Here is a 12,244-nt window from a genome sequence, read left to right as displayed (position 1 = left end):
AATACAGCATCACAGAAAGTTACAAGAAAAAAAAAACAGCTGACCGTTATTTCAATAGATTTCACCAAGGCCTTTGACAGTGTAAGAAGGGAAACCCTAATAAAAGCACTAAAAAAACTCTATACCTCCTCTATTCTCTTGTCTTCGAAAAACACATCCTCTACGTTCCTCTTCTCTCTGCTCATACACATTAGTTTGGTTTTATCGAAATTTATTTGCAGCCCAACTCTCTCTGCTGTCTCTCTTACTGGGGGTAATTAGATCTTTCAAGTCATCTCTACTCTCGGGAATTAAGTCCACATCATCAGCGTATGTTAGATTATTCACCTTAATGTTATTTTCTCTATCACCAAGTTAAACAGCAAACAAGATAGCACACATCCTTGCCTCAAGCCATTCTCGATTTCGAAACATTCCGAATACCTTCCATCAACACTTACCACTGATTATGTGTTTGTAAGACAGACTTTTATTAAACGTATTATCTTGTCCCTAGCGGTGGGAATTGTAACTACGACATTGAAAAGTTCGTCTGCTACCAGGCACTTTTAAGATCATGCTATTTGGGTAAAATCAAGACTATAGAAATGCTAGATGGGTACATTTTAGTCTTCTAACTTCCTTTAAGTTATATTTTCATGCATGAAATAACAAAAGCAAAGAAATCTAAAACCTCCTGAGTTGACCTTTAAATCTTTATTCCATTTCCACAAGAACGAAGGGAAATTTGTATTCTAATAAATTTTCACATAATTTTAAGACCTCTATTCCGGCAAACAGGACCCAATTCGTCTCTGACTGATTTACATGAGGCGAGTTGGTGGGCCGCGTCCGTTTGCCCTGACTTATTTGCCATTCCGTACCAAGTTCTCAGATCAAAGGAACTATTCAGAGCTGGAAGCAACGAGCAAGCCAAATAGGTTCTATGAACCATTTAACGCTCGAGCATCTAATTGTCTTTAAAGATTTTCTGTTTGTCTAGCGCCAGACGATTTTAACCAAGTTAGAGAGCTCTCGCTTCTCCTTTAGGATTTTTGACTGTCAGGCTAATCTTACTCAGCTTAAGAGCATTTCCTGTCCATTCTATTTCCCTTCACTCTATACATTGCTATATCATCCCCTTATCCACTGTTATAGTCCTTTTCAAAGCCCATAAAGAAAACGTGTAGACCTGTTCACACATCTTTATAGCTCTCACTTGTTTCAGGGTGAGCACCAGGGTCTGCTTCCTTTACTGAAAGCCCACTGGCTCTTACACCCTATACTCGGCGATTTCCTTGATCCTTTATCATCATTATGTAAACCTTTCCTGGTATACAAACTGATTCCTAATTAGTTGTTAGATTCATTTTTTTCCTCACAGGGATAATACACACGACTTCATCCAGTCCTGTGGAATACTTTCATTTCCCTCTACTGTACTTAGAAAAAAATTCTAATGAGCTTTCTCTTCTTTTTGAAGCATCTCATCTATCACTCCGTCCACACCTGGTGATGTTCCCATCTCCAGGATATTTACTGCTTTTTCCAAACCTTTCCTTTCCTATTCCCTCTTCCTCCAATTTCTCGCCTCTCCATTCCCAGCATTATCACGGGTGATAAATCTGCTTTTTGTTCATCTTTATGAAGTCGCATCACTGAAGCGAAAAATTTAAAAAGTCTCACGGAAATGAGATCGCCACTACTATAGTATAACTTCACTTGGAAGTGTTAAAACATAAGCCAACTAATAAGTGATTTCTAAGCTAATGGCCTGCAGGGAACAATTAAAGCCCTCTATTTGTAAACTTACCATAGGCGCTTCTCGACGCTATTTCTTTGCACCTTACCTAGCATATATGACACCACTGCTAAACTAAATATTTGGGAAGCAAAACTGTTGAGGAAAAACATTCAGTCGAACATTAAAAAAAAAGGAGTAAAAACGCAAACAAGGGGAGAGAGAAAAAAGACATATACTGTATATAGATAGAGAGAGAGGGGGAGGAAGAGATAGAGACAAAAAAAGATAGAAGGAGAGAATGGGAGAAAGAGAGAGAGAGAGAGAGAGAGAGAGAGAGAGAGAGAGAGAGAGAGAGAGAGAGAGAGAGAGAGAGAGAGAGAGAGAGAGAGAGAGAGAGAGAGAGAGAGAGAGAGAGAGAGAGAGAGAGAGAGAGAGAGAGAGAGAGAGAGAGAGAGAGAGAAAGAGAGAGACAGAGAGAGAAAGAGAGAGACAGAGAGAGAACAAGAGAGAACGAGAGAGAGAACGAGAGAGAGAACGAGAGAGAACGAGAGAGAGAGAGAGAGAACGAGAGAGAGAGAGAGAGAGAGAGAGAGAGAGAGAGAGAGAGAGAGAGAGAGAGAGAGAGAGAGAGAGAGAGAGAGAGAGAGAGAGAGAGAGAGAGAGAGAGAGAGAAAGAGGAGTAGATTAAACGAGACGGATCATAAACCTCTTTTTGCACTGACGGGGGCGAATAAAATGGTTTGGTTGCGGACAAAGTAACGGTGTAGGGGCCTCTTACGATGAGCTCTGGTTTTTTATTCCTTCCAGTTATTTTTGTTTTTCTAAAGGTGAAGAACATTTGCTTATAATACATTTGCTGCACTAATAATGTCTTGCAAACCTGGAGAGCATATTCCAGACGAAGCATTGCTATGTTTTCTCTCAGGAACAAAACGTTATTTGTACGTATGAGAGACGTTTCCTCCGTCGACGGTGACTATGGTTAAAAGTTAAACGAAAGGAAGATAAAAGAAATAGTGCATCATTGATTAAATAATACCATAATTGCACCGGAAGGAATGCGCCTGGGAGTGCAATTTGAGTTTAGTTCCCTGAACAAATGTCCTGTTTTTGTAAAAGCTCTGACACCTTAATCTAAACCGCGCAGTGTCACTGGGCACCAATGGGAGGCCCGTGACGTCATCTTGGGCAAGTACTCGAGCCCGTTTTCAACTCCGCAATTCAATTCTTCATTCGAACATTAGCAGTTGGTGGTGTTGCTACCACATAATCACAATTTGTCAGATGTCGTGCAATTCCTGAAACGAGATGTCAACCGAATCATTGCAGGGTGAACAGAAACAATAATGAATAACAAACTCTTCCCCTGCGCAACGTAAGGGTTAAATACAATTTTGTTAACCCTTTCTCCCAGATTATGGCTGTCAGCAGGCGAATGTATATACGAGTACATCTATCTGGTCACTAATTCATCGATGAGTGAATCACGCCGACTCAATTATCTCCATTGATTTCCTTTTCCCTTTTTCCATCAATTTGGCCGGCTCATTGAATTATTCCATAGCTCTTTGTCAAAATGAATATAGAATTGTTTTCAAACTCATGAAGGCCTTCTTTATTTAGTGTGATATCTACAAGACCGATACTTTAATTCCAGTCAGTCTCATACAAGATGTCGAAAACTAACATCAGAATTATGGAACAACATTTGAAAGATTTAATTTGATTATCCCTCCCATTGTATCTGTTCTTGTTTTTTTGTGTGTGTGTGTGTGTGCGTGTAAGTCTGTATGTGTGTGTGTGTGTGAGTGTGTCTGTGTGAGTGTGAGTGTGTGTGTGTGTGTGTGTGTGTGTGTCTGTGTGAGTGTGAGTGTGAGTGTGAGTGTGTGTGAGTGTGTGTGTGTGTGTGTATTAGTGTATTACTGTTTGTGCTTGTGTCCTGCTGCATACTCGTATATATTCCATACCTCTCCTATTCGGCATTAAATTTTTCTAAAAATATCTGGTGAATGCTGGGGCAGGGCATGGCCACACAGCATCAAACCGAATGCAATGCCACAATTAGAGGGTGGAATGGGCCAGATGCTCTACTTTATGTTACTGAGCCGGTTTTAGTTTTAACGTCCTAACATTATCCCATCTTTTCATATGAATATTTAACTTTTACTTTATGGATATGGATATGGATATGGATATGTATATATATGTATATATATATTATATATATATATATATGTATATATATGTATATATATATATCATATATATACATATATTATATAATACATATATACACACGTATAATATATACACGTTATATATATATATATATATATATATATATATATATATATATATATATATGAACATATTCATATATACATACATACATACATATACCGAAGGCTTTTCTCCCTTACAAGGGAGGTAGCCAAAAACCAAAGGCATAAAATCCACTCCCACCCATTCCACCCGCACGTATTCCACTCCCATCCACCCCTCTCCCTCCCTCTTATCTTGGCTCCTCCTGGGTGACGGGTCATCCCTGCATATCGCCCATTGCCCTGGGTCAGAAGCAGTGTCGCAAGACACAGCACATTCACAGGAAGGCCGCTTCACTAAATCGGAGACCCCACTCTCTGTCCCCTTGTAACTATATAGGTGTTACTGGGGCTAATGACACCGGGAAAGATTGACAGTCTGTTTAGGTTCGGCACTTTATTGGCATGACACTGGTATACACACGCGTGTGGGCCGGCCGAGCCTTAGAAGGATACTGACCGCGACCTGACCTCACACACGCCTTAAGTACCCGCGGGGCGTACCGAAAAGTAGCGCCCCTCTGGCTGGGACAGGGTTGCCGGGCGTAATAATGACTTAACCTACACAATTGTACTACAAGACTGAAGGCCAACTGTTTGCACACCACCTCTATGTTCTCTGTCCCTCTCATTTCTCCAGAGACGATATTATAAGTCATAATACCGAGTAGAAACACATGTGGGTTCGCCACACCCTCGTGCAGAAATGGAAAGGACGGTGAGAAATCCCTTTGGGCTGCGTCAATTTATTTTTCTCACATCTCCCTCACCCCCATCCCCCACACACTCCACCTCATACATCACAGCATCATCCATATCCAACCATTCTCCATTCACCCCTATCTTCTGTCCTCTCCCGTCCTTCCTCAACAGACATTCCCCTCTTTCCCAATGCCCCTTTTACCCCAACTCTTCCAACTCATCCTTGGTCACTCCCTCATTTTCACGCCCTCTAACTCTGCCTTCCACACCTCTTTTACTAATCTTTCTTCATTCATTCTTTCCATGTGTCCAAACCATCCCAATAATCTCATCAACCCTATCTCCTCACTCCCTTTCCACCCCGTTCTCCTCCTCACCTCATTTTTCACTCTATCCAGCCTAGTCACCTCATCACAAACACATTCAAACTCCTCCTCCTCTCTTATGTTTCATGTTTCTGCCACATACAGCGCTGTCGGCACAATCACTCCTTCATACAATCTCCTCTTATTATCCATTCCCAAATGTATATTTCTTATTACATTTTTTAATCCCTCAAGGCATTTACTCGCTTATCTCAATCTACATTCTACCTCTACCTCCATTTCTCCCTTTCCCGCTACATTCACGCGTAAGTATCTAAAACTATCCACTTCCCCCAATCTCTCCCCTTAATACTCACTTCCAGTCTGCTGCCACTCTCTCCTCTTGTACATCTCATCACCTAACTTTTACTCACATTTATCTTCAACTTCCTTCTTCCACACACCTTCCCAAACTCTGTCACTAGTATCCTCAACCCCTCCTTTGATCCTGCTAGAAGTGCAGTGTCGTCAGCAAACATCTGATTTATATCCCACTTTTCTCCATTTTTTAACCATCTCCAATCCCTGACCCATTATTCTTGCATTTACCTCTCGCATCACCCCATCCATGTATAAATTGAACAGCCAAGGCGACACAGCACATCCCTGGTGAAGTCCCACCTTTACCACAAACCACTCACACTCTCCATTTCTGATTCTAAAACAAGCTCTACTACTCTCGAAAAACTCTTGACCTCTCTTAAAAGCTTTCCTCCAATCCCATATATCTGTAATACCTCCTAGAATGCCTCATTGTCTACCTGCCATAAACATTTTCGAGAGGCCTTCAAAAATTCCTTACATTTTCCTAAAGCTTTCTCACATATCTGTCTTACCGCAAAAATTTGATCCACGCAACCCCTACCTGTCCTAAACCCACACTGTTCCTCACTAATTACTCCCTCTGTTCCTCTCCTAATCCTTTCAATCAAGACCCTCCCATAAGCCTTATCAACTACACTTAAGCTGATCCCTCTGAAACTACTACACTCACACTTGTCCCCTTTTCCCTTGTAAAATGGAACTATGCAGGCACTCCTGTCCTCCGGCGCTCTACTCTACAAACATTAAATAACCTCAACAGCCAGTCTACCATCACTGTACCTCCATTTTTTTTTTTAGACATTCTACATGACTATATATATATATTAGGGTGCTTCTAAGATGTGAAAGTTTAATTTTTAATTTCTCCAGGACGTCAATCAATTTTTTTTTATCCAAAACTGATACAAAAAAAGGGTTTTGAAATCAAATTATATTTAAAGGTCGCGCACTAAACTTCAAATGTTTATTTACCGTGCTTCAGTAAAACTGAACTGAACGACCAGCAATACTCAAACAAACGGCACCAAAGCTCATCAAACGATGAATTATTTCCTCTCAATGAGTTGGGATTTACAAATCCCAACACATAAATTTCAGCCTTCAATTTTTCTTCAAGGCAGCTGCTTTGGTCGAAGCGGGGAAAGATTTCCGGTGTGCTTCAACTACTTGAAGGACGAAGTGTTACTGCTCTTCGTTTCTCATGAGTGAGGCATTGAATTCGGACATGAGCGCCACTCCTCGCTCCGCCAAGTCGTTGACCACCTTCAGAGATCCAACAAGGCATCGAGAATGGCGGTACTCTTCGTCTCCTGCCCACTCCCCAGGATCTTTCCCGAGAAAATCAGCTGACAGCTGGAGGCACTTGAAGAATGTCATTGTGGCTGAGGTGACAAAATCCGAGAGGTCCTTTAAGCTGGCGGAGAGTGGCGGAAGCCTTTTCGGAGGGTCGCTCGGGGTTACCCTTTGAAGATTCGTCACCATTTTCTTCTTCTCTGCCACTGTCACTCGGTCGTCAAAGAAAGCAAAGGCAACAAGCACTTCCAACACGTACCACAAGTGGCGATTGAATGCGCTCGAAGCTGCCTTGCCAATGGCTTTGATGGGGAATGCCTCCAGGGCTTGAAGGAAGTCGAGATCGTTCTTCGGAGCGAAGACAGCGGAGGGGACCTCGAACCAGTACTTCACGTAAACTTTTGTGATAAAGATGGCCACTTCCTCCAGATGGTTCCATGTCGCCTCGCTCCGTGACGGCCGCCGAGAAGGTCCAGGTCGATCTTCGATGGGGGTACTGGGTTTTGAAGAGAACCACCTTGAGTGTGTAGATGGCACAAGCCATCCATCTCGCCCGATGGATTGCTCCAGGCTGCTTGAATCGGATCCCTCCCGGGAGATGATCATCGAGAAAAATTATGGTCAGCTGGAGGAGTTCCTTGTAATCATCCCTCGGTTGTTGCTGCTGGAGCTGAGTCTTGCAGAACAAGATTACCTCCTCCTTCCATCCTTCGACCAGAGGTCCCAACTTCTCATTTTGAACGCTCGTCGTGAATGAATTCTGGCAAATTCGGGGCCAGTAGTCACGGAACATGTCAATGCTCGGGGATGCGGAAGTTTCGAACATTCCCAACACCTTTTCCAAGGCGATTTCAGCCACATGATGCCAGCAGGCAAGATGAAGGAGATGCCGGCCGATTTCCTTCTCGAGGATGACAGAGACCCCTCCTTTGTGGCCCGTGTTAGAGGCCGTTGTGTCAAAGCACAGCCCGCTGACTCGGTCTCTCACTCCCCATTCATCCACTGTCTCGAGAATCGCCGTTGCCATCACCGAAGCAGTCCCCGAACGAAGTTTCGGAATGGCAAGAAGCTTGACAAGGTTGTCACCAGACACAAGGATAGGTAGTCGGTCGACGGTTTCCTTGCCGGGAAGGGAGAAGTCCTTCATGATCTTTCCGTCCTAGTGGAGAACTAGAGGGACTTGTGGGTTGAAGGCCTTCTTCATTTCAGCGGCCAGGGCAGCTCGGCACTTCATTCGAGCCCGCCGGATCCCACTGGGGCTGATGATGAGTTCCTCGACATCTCCTTCGAGGCGGCTGGAGGAGCAAATAATTTAACTTCAATGCGCGACCTTTTAATATAAATCGATTGTAAAATGATTACATCTACGACGTTGTTTTGTTAAATAAAACAAGCTAACACCCTGGAGAAAGAAATTGTATTACTTTGAAATTTTGCCTATATACGATGGAAGCACCCTAATATATATATATATATATATATATATATTATATATTATATATATTCATATATATATAAAATGTATATATATATGCATATAATATATTATATATATACATAAATACATATATAAATACATATACATATATATATATATATATACATATATATATATATACATACATATGTACATATATATATATTCATATATATATATAAAATGTATATATGCATATAATATCTATATTATATATATATACATAAATACATATACATATATATATATACATATATATATACATATATACATATATATGTACATATATATTCACATATATATATATATATATATATATATATATGTATATACAAACACACACACACACATCTATATATACATATATATATATATATGTATATATATATATATAATATATATATATATATATATACATACGGTATATGATGGTGGAAAAAGAGGTCACGGTTCTAGTTTAGTTCCGAGGTTTTTTTTTTTTATTCTTGACCGGTTTCGCTCTATGCTTCTTCAGAGGAAGTATAGAAAGAAACCGGTCAGGGATAAACTAAAAAAACTCGGAACTAGTACCGTGACTTCTTTTTCCACCTTCATCAATTTGTCACAATGTCCCAGCATATACATATATATATATATATATATATATATATATATATATATATATATATATATATATATATATATATATATATATATATATATACATATATATATATATATATATATATATATATATATATATATATTATATATATATATGCCATATTTGATCATCATTAAAGAGACTCGAACTCTAGAAACATCTTGATCACTGCTACAACCAGGGGAAGAGAGTCTCGGTAGCACAGCTTTAGCCCGCAGGTCGACAGATCCCACCAGTGAAGGTCCTTGTGACTACGAATAGGGTGTTTAATGTCCTGGTGAGTGTCCTATCGGGGCGTGCTATGCAAGATATCAGTTACATGTGCTCACGGAGGGGCCCGGACGACCCCGGACCTCTGCGGTCGTAACTTTCCGAAACAAGAAAACAGTGACGTCATTCCGGAAGGTTCATCCGGTGATTGATTCCCGGTTCTGGTTACCTTTGAGATGTTATTGATTTTCGAAAGATTTTCTCATCACTAATTTATTGAAGTGGTTGAAAAAAATGCCATGTATGATTGCAAATGCGCACACACAGAGAAGCATACGCACACGGGCACGCACACGAACATGCACACACACATGCACGTGCCCACGCACATGCACGTGCACATACACGCACGTGCACACGCACATGCAAGTGCACACGCACACACACATACACACATTAACATACTAGTACATCCACACCTCATACACAACACCGTAAATGTTCTCGGGGAAAAAGAGGTCGAAGTTGGACACAGCAACAACCAGACAACAAACACCAAATAGGCTGAGGGGGGGGGTAGGAGTTGGAGAGTGGCTTTGGGGCTGGGGGCTGTGTGGCGTCACGAGGGGAGGTTGGGGGAGGGGAGGTGGGGGAAGGGGAGGGGAGGGGACCAAACAGCTGAAGGAAGAAGGGGGTCGGTGGAGGGGGAGTGCAACTTTGATCTATTTGGGTTTCGGTATGTTATCTTCAAACTCGACGCGACCCGAAGGGGTGGTGGGAGGGGGGAGGGGAGGCCGGGAGAGTTGGTCTCAGCCGTCGTGGAGCAGCGGTATCGCGGCGAACGAAAAGCCTCTGGAACCTGACCTTGAGGCTCGAGCTGACCCAAACGATAGACTAAGAAAGAAAGAAAGAAAAAAAAAAGCACGAAGAACGAGACGAGACGAAGAGGCAGAAGACAAAAAAGGAGACGAAGAGGAAGAAAAAGAAGAAAAAAAAACAGAAGTAGACAAACAATAATAGAAAACAGAAGACAAAATGGAGAAAAGGAGTAGGCAAAGACGGTGAAGAATGAAAAGAAGAAAGAGAGGACGAAGAAGAATGACTATTTGTCAAACTACTGATGCAGTTTTCAGTGTGCTAAAAAAAGATATCTTCTAGAGAATCGTTACAGCCCGATGAAACAGCAGGAGTGGCAGCAGCAACGAAAACGTAATTTAAGTGTACGTCGAAATGAACGGTGATATTCTTAAAAAAATTCTTTCCTTATATAAATCTGATCTAAATCCTCGGAAGGGAAAGATTTGTATAAGGAAATATTTTCTTAAGAATACCACCGTAATAATCTTACAGTGATATTCACAATTTTTTTTCCTTATACAAATATTTCCATTCCAAGGATTTATGTGAGATTTATATAAGGAAAGATTTTTTTTTTTTTTTTTAAGAATACCACCGTAACTGTTTTCATATCGTTACTTTACGGACAATTTGCCTACCGTGTTGTCCTTTTTGCTACTGGGTAGGTTCTCTCGTAAGCTGAATAAAATCGCCTGGCGCCAGCTAGAGTCATGAGTCTAAGAAAGCAAAAACAAAAACGAAAGGATTAACCCTTTTGCTAGTTGACTTGACTTGCCCAGCATGCTTCACCTGTCTGGCGTCAGGCGATTTTATTCAAGTTACTGAAGACTAAGCTGCGAGAAGAGAAACCGTGTTGGAGATAGAGAGATTATGTATTGGAGAAAGGAGGAGAGAAAGAGAGCGTTGTATTGGAGGTAAGCCTATGTGCAGCGAAGACGAGATGTTATGGGACGATGAAGGACGAATGAAAGAATATTAACGACTTTAAAATCATCTAGAAAAATATATGTAAATGTTTAAGTTAATTGGAGAAAGGGATAGAGATGGAACGAGGTGTAAAGGAATTGAGAATGAAGGAGTAGGTGTAAGGGAGATGATAGTAAGAGAGAGCGGGAAGGAGAGAGGATAGAGGGTGAGGGAGAGCGAGGGAGTGAGTGAGAGAGGGAGATTAAAGCTGGACCGCTCACACTCACCTTCCCACGATTTTCTCTTTGTTTTAAAACGATTCAATTTTCAAGTTTTAATTTAACCATGAACGTGCCAAGGGGGCGGTAACTCGCAAGTCATTAAGGCGATGATTGCCTTGTCACGGCTGAAGAATTCGTTCTTGTGACATGTTGGATGGCAGGACGGACGACAGCTGGCGTATGTCAGTCGTACGTTTGAGCACATCGCGCTTGAAGCGGGCGAAAGTTTTACTTTAATTCTGAAATTCTATTGCCGTTTTCTTTATTTGTTCGTTTTCCATCTTGCTTATTCATCTACTTATCATTTATTCGGTTACTATTTTATATTCACTATATTCGTATATTATTATTACTATGATTATAGATATGATCTATTTTCTTTTTTACTCGTGTTATCTCTTTCATGTGCTGCTGATGTTGACACCATGAGGCTTTTTATATCTGGTTTTGATTGGCTTGTGTCTTATGTGACCGCGTTCTCTGTCTGGCTGGGCAGCCGCCTTCGAACGAGTCGTCGTCACACGAGCGGGAAAGTCGTCGACTTTTCTCCCACCTCGGCGCGAATTTCCATCTCGGAAGAACTCAGCCGCCGACGACTTAATATGAAGGGCAAGACGAGGAGATACACGAGGCCGTCTTGTGACAGCCAGAACAAAATTCTTGAACCAGGCAGAAAAATTTAAAGGATTATTCGAAGTATTTTTTTTTTTTCGAAAATCAGTCTAAGAAAGTATGAATGGACGTGCCTTGCTAAGGTGAATGAAATAGTTTGGCGCAGGACATGACACACTCCTTAAGGTGTGTGGGTGGGAGGGGGGAGGAAGAGGCCAGCAACGATTTTCTAAATATGGTTCGTACGACTTCCAGAAGGTGGCAAGTCTCATTTCGTAAACGGTGCAATCTACCGTAAATTTACGGTTTTAGAGGTGTAACTATCGTGCAGTGTCACAATATGTCCTGGTTTAGAAATTAGCAGGAATTATCATGATGGAAGGTTAAACAACAGACTTAACTCTAGAAAACACCAAGTAGAAAGAAATCTCCGCAAGGTTAAAAAAATCCATATTTTTATGGCAAAAGTTTTGGTAGCCAAATCACAGTGTTTCAGTTTTTGAGAGAAATATGGAAAATAAAAAAAATG

The sequence above is a fragment of the Oratosquilla oratoria genome, chromosome 34 (genome assembly GCF_046742065.1).
Source record: "Oratosquilla oratoria isolate Oo_2021 chromosome 34, ASM4674206v1, whole genome shotgun sequence".
Classification (NCBI taxonomy): domain Eukaryota; kingdom Metazoa; phylum Arthropoda; class Malacostraca; order Stomatopoda; family Squillidae; genus Oratosquilla; species Oratosquilla oratoria.
The sequence above is the reverse complement of the archived record's forward strand: the minus strand, read 5'-3'. Positions refer to the sequence as shown.